Consider the following 7761-nt stretch of genomic DNA (forward strand, 5'->3'; position numbering starts at 1 on the left):
TATGGAAAAGAGCATTATTCATAAGTGCTTATGCTGGGCAAGGCTCTGTTACCTCTGGGGATATGGAGAGAAAACACTTCTCAAGCTTACACTATAATAGAAAGTAGAGACATGTATGTAGAGAATTATAATTTCCATAACGAAAGAAAAATAAAGTACACGGGTAAGATCATGCAGAATAGCATGACGGCTGCAATGAAGCAATGATGGCTCTGTTAGACCTCCTCCATGAAGTTTTCCCTGACTGCCCCTCACACCTCCCTTTCCCTCTACCCACACAACATCCTAATTCAAGTGCTCATTCTCTCTCACTTGAATTATTGCATAGCTTCCTAATTAGTCTGTCTGCTTCAAATCTGTTCCTTCTCCAATCCACCCTCCACACAGCTGTCAAAGGGATTTTCCTAAAGTGAAGGTCTGACTGTTATCACTCACCTGCTCATTATACTCCAATGCCAGTGGCTGCTTAGTATCTCTCTGAGGAAATCTAAACTCTTCTGTTTGACATTTAAATCCATTAACCACTTGAGCCTCACCTACTTTGCAGTCCCAAAATGTAGCACAGCCCTTTTGTGTTGACAATTTTTTTTCAGACGAGTCTGACTCTGTGACCCATTTGATGTTTTCTTGGCAAAGATATTAAAGTGATTTGCCAATTCCTTCTCCAGCTCATTTGACAGATGAGGAAACTGAGGTAAATAGGATTGAGTGACTCGCCTCCGATCACACAGCTAGGAATTGTGTGAAGCCGGGTTTGAATTCAGATGAGGGTTCTTGACTCTAGGCACAGTACTCTATCCACTGAACCATGTAGCTATCCGTGTCCCTTTATTTACTCTATAATCCAGTCAAATTGACTTTTAAAAAATAATATTTTATTTTTTCCCAGTTAAATGTTGACAATTTTCAGCATTCATTTTTTAAATTAAAACTTTTTATTTTCTAAATATATTCATGGATAATTTTCAGCATTCACCCTTATAAAATCTTGTGTTCTAAATTTTTTCCTTCCCTTTTCCCCCTGTCCTAGATGGCAAGTAATTCAATATATATTAAATATGTGCAATTCTTCTATACATATTTCTACAAATATCATGTTACACAAGAAAAATCAGATCAAAAAGGGAAAAAATGAGAAAGAAAACAAAATCAGCATTCATTTTTACAAGACTTTGAGTTCCAATTTTTCTCCCTTCCTCCTTCCCTCCCTTCTCGCTATAATGGAAGACAATTTGATGTAGGTTATAACATGCTATCATGTAAACTATATTTCCATATTTGTCACAGTTGTAAAAGAAAAAAACATATTAGAGGAGAAAAACATGAAAAAGAATAAAGTAAGTGAAAAAAAATGTTTTGCTTTGCATTTGGAATCTATCAGTCTTTTTATTAGGATGTGGATAAATAGCATTTCCTTCATGAGTCCTTTGTACTTAGCTTGGATCATTGTATTGTTGAAAAGAGCTAAGTCCATCATAATTGATCATCACATAATCTTGCTGTTACTATGTATGTTCTGGTTCTGTTTACTTCACTCAGCATTAGTTCATGTAAGTCCCTCTAGGTATTTCTGAAATCAGCCTGCTCATCATTTCTTTTTTTTTTTTAAGTTAATTTTTAATTGCCCATGGTTAGGCAAAGCATATATATACATAGATATGCATATGGACATATGTGTATACATATATACGTATATAGGGAAATATATATGATTTTTATATAAAGAATTTATTTTTTATTTTCTCAATAGTATTTTATTTTTCCAAAAACATATAAAAATAGTTTTCAATCTTCATTTTTGTAAGATTTTGTATTCCAGTTTTTCTTTTTCTCTCACCTCCTCCCCAAGACAGCAAGCAATCTGATATAAGTTAAACATGTGCAATCCTTTTCTTTTTTTTTCTTTATTAAAGCTTTTTATTTTTCAAGGCATATGCATGGACAATTCTTCAACATTAGCCCTTGCAAAACCTTGTGTTCCAATTTTTTCTCTTCTGTCCCCACCCCCTCCCCAGATGGCAAGTCGTCCAATATATGTTAAACATGGTAGAAATATATGTTAAATCCAATATATGCATATGTATTTATATAATTATCTTGCTTATGTGCAATCTTTTAAAACATATTTCCATATTTGTCATTATGACAAAAAAAAAATTAGAGCATTTGGGAAAAAAACCACAAGGAAAAAAGCAAACAAACGAACAAAAAGCAAAAATATGCTTTGATCCACATTTAGTCTCCATACTTCTCTCTCTGGATGCAGATGGCATTTTCCAACCCAAGTCTATTGGAATTGTCTTGAATCACTGCATTGCTGAGGAGAGCCAAGTCCATCACACTTGGTCATCATGCAATATTGCTATTACCGTGTACAATGTTCTTCTGATTCTGCTCCTCACTTCACTCAGCATCAGTTCCTGTTAAGTCTTTCTAACCTGTTCCAAAATCAGTCTGTTCATCCCTTTTTTTCCTTTGAAACAGTTTTATTTCTGAGCAATGAGCAATATTTTGAAATTCATTTCTTTTTAAGTTGTTAAGGAATATTAAATTTAAAGAAGATATTATTTCCATCTTCAACCATGTAATTTCTATCTTTTTGTCTGCATTTCCCAGCAATCTTGACGGTATTTTCTGAACCTTCTTTAAAATCTTCCTATTTCTTTATTTCAGACATAAGGAATCCCTTTCCAAAATCAGTGTGAATCTTTCCTGCTGCCGGAGGAGCCTTCCTCCTTTTCCTGATGGTCCATACATGTACTTCATCTGGACTTTTTCATCTTAGGCCAAGGCATTTTTTGTCACATTCTCTTGCAGATACTTCTGTTTCTCCTCAGCACTCATTTCTTGCAACTTGAGTCCCAAAGCCCCACTAAAAGGAATGACCAAGGCACCTGGGTCATGCTTGTCTACCAACTCTTTAATTTTTATGTTTTTCTTTCTAATTAGTCCTTTTATGAAAGGTTAATGAAATAGATAATTGGTTTTGATGTCAAAACGAGTATTTATTCAACACTCCAATCTCGCTGTCATTCCAGTCACGATGGAGATTTCTTTTTATCTGTAATCCAAGTTTTTATTTTGTACATTATGTCATCTTTAGGTTTTAATTTCTTGTCTCCTCTCACAGCCATTTTTCCTAGTTTATCTATTATGGACATAATCATTTCCTCATCTTAAAATTGAAGCTGTTCATGTGTTATTTCTATGTCTCAAACACTTCCTTCTGCAAGAGTGATATCATCATCTTCACATGATTGCATTAGATGAAGGATCCCATCACAGATGCTTGTATGGGCCAAAAAAGGTGTTTCCTAGCCCCTGTCCAGCTTGAGCTCTTTTCACAAGGCCAGCAATATCAGCTACATTAAAAAAGGCTGGCATTTTGCTTGGAGGTTTGTGATGTTGGCACAAAAACTCAAATCTGTCATCAGGTACAGGTACTCAACTCTCATTAGGATCAATAGTACAGAGTGGGAAGTTTGCTGTCATTGCCTGGCTCTTTGTTAGGACATTAAAGAATGGAGATTTTCCACCATTTGGAAATCCAATAATACCAATTTTAAATGAGATCACAAGTCTTCCAATGATTGGATGTGGCTTAATTACATCAACTCCCTTTTGGGGAGGCATTTTACCGAAGGAGTAGCTATAATATAGAGATCCCTGTCATAGAGGGAAATGAAGACTGATGGGAGCAGGAGGCAGGGAGAGCAGAGTTTGTTCATCATTTCTTATAGAACAATAACATTTCATTAAATTCATAGACCATAACTTATTCAGCCATTCCCCAACTTATGGGCATCTACTCAATTTCCAGTTCCTTGCCACTACAAAAAGAGCTGCTACAAACAGTTTTGTAATTGTGGCTGCTTTCCTCTTTTGTATGATCTCTTTGGGATCCAGACCCAGTAGTGAGACTGCTGGATCAAAGGTTATACACAGTTTATAGCCCCTTTGAGCATAGTTTCAAATTGCTTTCATAGAATGGTTGGATCAATGCAAAACTCTTCCAACACTGCATTAGTGTCCCACAAATTAATTTTCACACAGTTTTTCATACAGCCACTCTATTTTCTTTCTTTCTTTTTCTTTTTCCTTTTTTATTTTTGCCGATGCCATTAGGGTTAAGTGACCTGCCCAGGGTCACACAGCTAGGAAGTGTTAAGTGTCTGAGGCCAGATTTGAACTCAGGTCCTCCTGACTTTAGGGCTGGTGCTCTATCCACTGAGCCACTTAGCTGCCCCCAACCAGTCTATTTTCCATGTAACCAGCCATTCAATAAGCACTGCCTTCCCCCATGCCTGGAATGCCCTCCCTTTTGATCTCTATTTCTTATGTGTATCTCTATCTCCCTGTCTCTAGTGTGAAGGAGGGCTTTTCAGGCATGAGGGACAGATAGCCTGTGCCATTTTATACTTGTCACCATTATCATCACCACAATCTTCATCATCTAGAATTTTATAGAGCTCTTTATAAATTTGGGGAAAAGTAATTAGGCCAATTCAACTGGAACAGAAAACATGTGAAAAGAAGTAATGAACAATGAGCTTTCAAAAGTCAGATGGAATCATAATGTGATGAAATTGAAATATCAAGCATTCATTCTGCCATTGTGGGGTCCATACTATGGTGTCTCCTATCCATATATTCCCACAAGACTTTCTGGATCAAGAGGCTCCTTACACAGAAGAAGTAAAATTGTTCCATTCTAGGTTTTCAATATTCTTCAAGATTTCAACATCTTTCTTGAATATATATTTCAATATATTTCATATTTCAAGAACTTTCATGAATATATTTCAAGAAAGAAGATTGGGTAAAAGTCAGAGAAAACTCTGGAGTAGGGCCAAGTTTGGCTTAAAAAGAATTGTCAGTGTAGTGATGACATATGTATATGTATGTACATATGTGTAGTCCACACCACACCCAAACAACTTACCACGCCACACCTAACACAAAATAAATGTCACCACCACACCATTTCCAAAGTGTCGCTTTAATTTCAGACCTAAAGAAACACTGTTGAAGAGATTGATTGTGTCTTGGTTTATATGCATTGCATGTGCAAAAATAAATATATGTGAGATTTTAAACTTAAAAGAAAAGCCAAACTAAAGACTTTCATTTTAGACATAATAGGGAGTTGAGGGTTCCTGACTGGAGGACAGTTGTTTGGAAAGTGAATTACTAAGGTGACTCACCTAGGTGTTGCAATGGATATAATGTTGTAGGATCCCTCAAGTTATATATCTTCTTAGTCTCAGTTTCCTCATCTATAACATAGGGACAATATCAGGACTATTTCTCAAGGCTATAATGAGGATGGGATGAGAAAATATTTGTAAAGTATTTTGCAAACCTTAAAAGTAGCTATTATCATCATCATCATCATCATTATGGAATACACAATCAAATCCAGTTGGGCACCTAAATAGGGAAGTCTGTGAGTTCAGCAAAAGCATAGAGGGGGGCATTTTTGCTTAGCAACAGTAAAAGTTGCTATCTCCTAAGAAGCTAGCTCCCCAGGAAGACCATGGGCCCCTACCAACAGTTTATCTCCCACCCGCAAAACACTGGCCTAACGTAACAGCCAGAGACCAGGATTGCAAGAATAAGGTTCTGACTTCTGATCTTAACTGTTTTCTGACTAAGGAAAAATCCCTTTTTTAAAGAGCTCTGGGGGAAAACGATGGAATCACTCAGGAAGCTAGAAAATTGGGTGGGAGGACTCTTCCAATTACACAGAAAGATTCATGTCCACCCCCACCCCCAATTTCCCTTTGATATATAGTATTTTCCCAAATCTCCTCATTTTGGCTTTTGTTCCAGTTTGAGTTTATGGTTCATGACTTGAGTGTGAACCTAGGGGGCTGGGTTGTACAAGACAAATTTTATGGCCTCTTCCAGTTTTTTCCTTCCATGTTCAATGATCTGGTATTGCTCATGGCCATTTTATAGTTTAAAAGCCCTTCAGTCTCTAAACTATTCTGAGGTGCTTCTCACTTCTGAATATATATATACTATATTCTAATATCACTCTAACATTCTCTGTCCTAACTTTGAAATTCTATGTTCTGTTTACAGCTCTAAGATTCTTGTGCTTTGTTATCCATTATTTACAAAGATTCCTTAAAAATTATTCAGAATCTCATTTTATGTCAAAGAAACCTCCCCACACTTCTTATTCCTGGATTGGAACCACCATTTTATACTATATTGTCACCATTATCATCGCCACAATCTTCATCATCTAGAATTTTATATAGCTTTTTATGATTCACACAAAGTATTTTTCTAACCACAAATCTATGACATAAGTAGGGCAAGTATTATCATTCCTATTTTTCAGATGGAGAAACTGAGGTTCAGAGAAATGAAATGACTTGCCTTTGGTCACATATTAGTATTTGTAGCCAAGACAAGTCCGAAGTCCTCTCCCTTTCTTTCAAGGTTCTGGAGAATTCTGCTCCACTCAGTCCTATTAAGTTTTATCTCCCATTGCTTCCTTATGTGCAATAACCTCTTGACTTCAATCAGGACTGGCTCCTTATGTAGACCATATGAACCATGTACATACTGATTTATTCACCTTTTTCATGCTATTCCTTAAACCAATGACTGTTCTCTGCTTGTCTTCCATGTCTAATCCATCTATATTTTCTGTTCTTTTGTGTGTGTGTGTATATGAGGCAATTGGGTTTAAGTGACTTGCCCAGAGTCACACAGTTAGGAAGTGTTAAGTGTCTGAGGTTGGACTGTAATTCAGGTCTTCCTGACTCCCTGCCATGGAGTCCTTATCCACTGCACCTTCAATCCATCTTTTAAGGTTCAGCTCCATTCCCTTCTCTAGAAAAACTTCCCTGATTTCCCTAGCTTTCCCCACATCATGATTTAGTTTATCACTACATTGCTTCTGTTAGTGTCTATGTCTGTACTCCTTAACTATATTAAGATGAAAGATTATGTAGCCATGTCAATAGTTAAGAGCTTTGTGTTTATTTCTGCCTGTGGATAGCTCACTATGGACATGTTTGAATCCTGATTTTGGTACTCCTAGGGCATCTGGGGGGCAGAGTGGATGTAATGCCTGGCCTGTAGTCAAGAAGATTCATCCTGTTGTGTGACCCTGGACAAGTCTCTTAATCTTATTTGCATCAGTTTCCTCATCTGTAGAATGAGTTGGAGAAGGAAATAGCAAACCACCTCAGTATCTTTGCCAAGAAAATCCCAAATAAGATCACAAAGAGTAGGATACAACTGAAAAATGGTTAAGCAACAAGATTCTCTGCTCCCTAGCTGTATAATCCTGGTAAAGTGATAGGATCATATATTTAGAGCTTGAAAGGGACCTTTGAGGATAATTTAGGTCAACCCTATCATTTTACAGACAAGGTAATTTAGGGCCACAAAGGTTTAATGATATGATCAATGTCAGGACAATAGTAAATTATAGGATTGGAAATCTGACTGAGGTTGTTAGAGTCTAAATCTGATCCTCTTTGTATCAGACTTTCTATCATTTTATCTCTCTGTATCTCAGTTTTCTCACAGGTAAAATGAGGCTACTTATATTTACATACTTTATAGGGATGTTGTGAATACTGGGTGTATACATAGGGCAACATCCAGAGTGATCTCTATCATTCTTAGTGTGGGCAAGTGGCAAGACACCCAGGGCATCAGTTGGGTGATGGGCAGCCCTGGAGAAGAAATGTAGAAAGTCAGTCATTATCAGTTCATCTTTCTCCCTTTGACGCA

At 36.8% G+C, this 7761-nt stretch overlaps 1 pseudogene; it reads right to left on the minus strand.

The window, feature by feature from the left end:
• Nucleotides 1-2518: 2518 nt before the first annotated feature.
• LOC100929431 lies at nucleotides 2519-3633 on the minus strand (annotated as a pseudogene).
• Between the last annotated feature and the right edge of the window lie 4128 nt (nucleotides 3634-7761).

This window comes from Sarcophilus harrisii, chromosome 6, assembly GCF_902635505.1.
Source record: "Sarcophilus harrisii chromosome 6, mSarHar1.11, whole genome shotgun sequence".
NCBI lineage: Eukaryota > Metazoa > Chordata > Mammalia > Dasyuromorphia > Dasyuridae > Sarcophilus > Sarcophilus harrisii.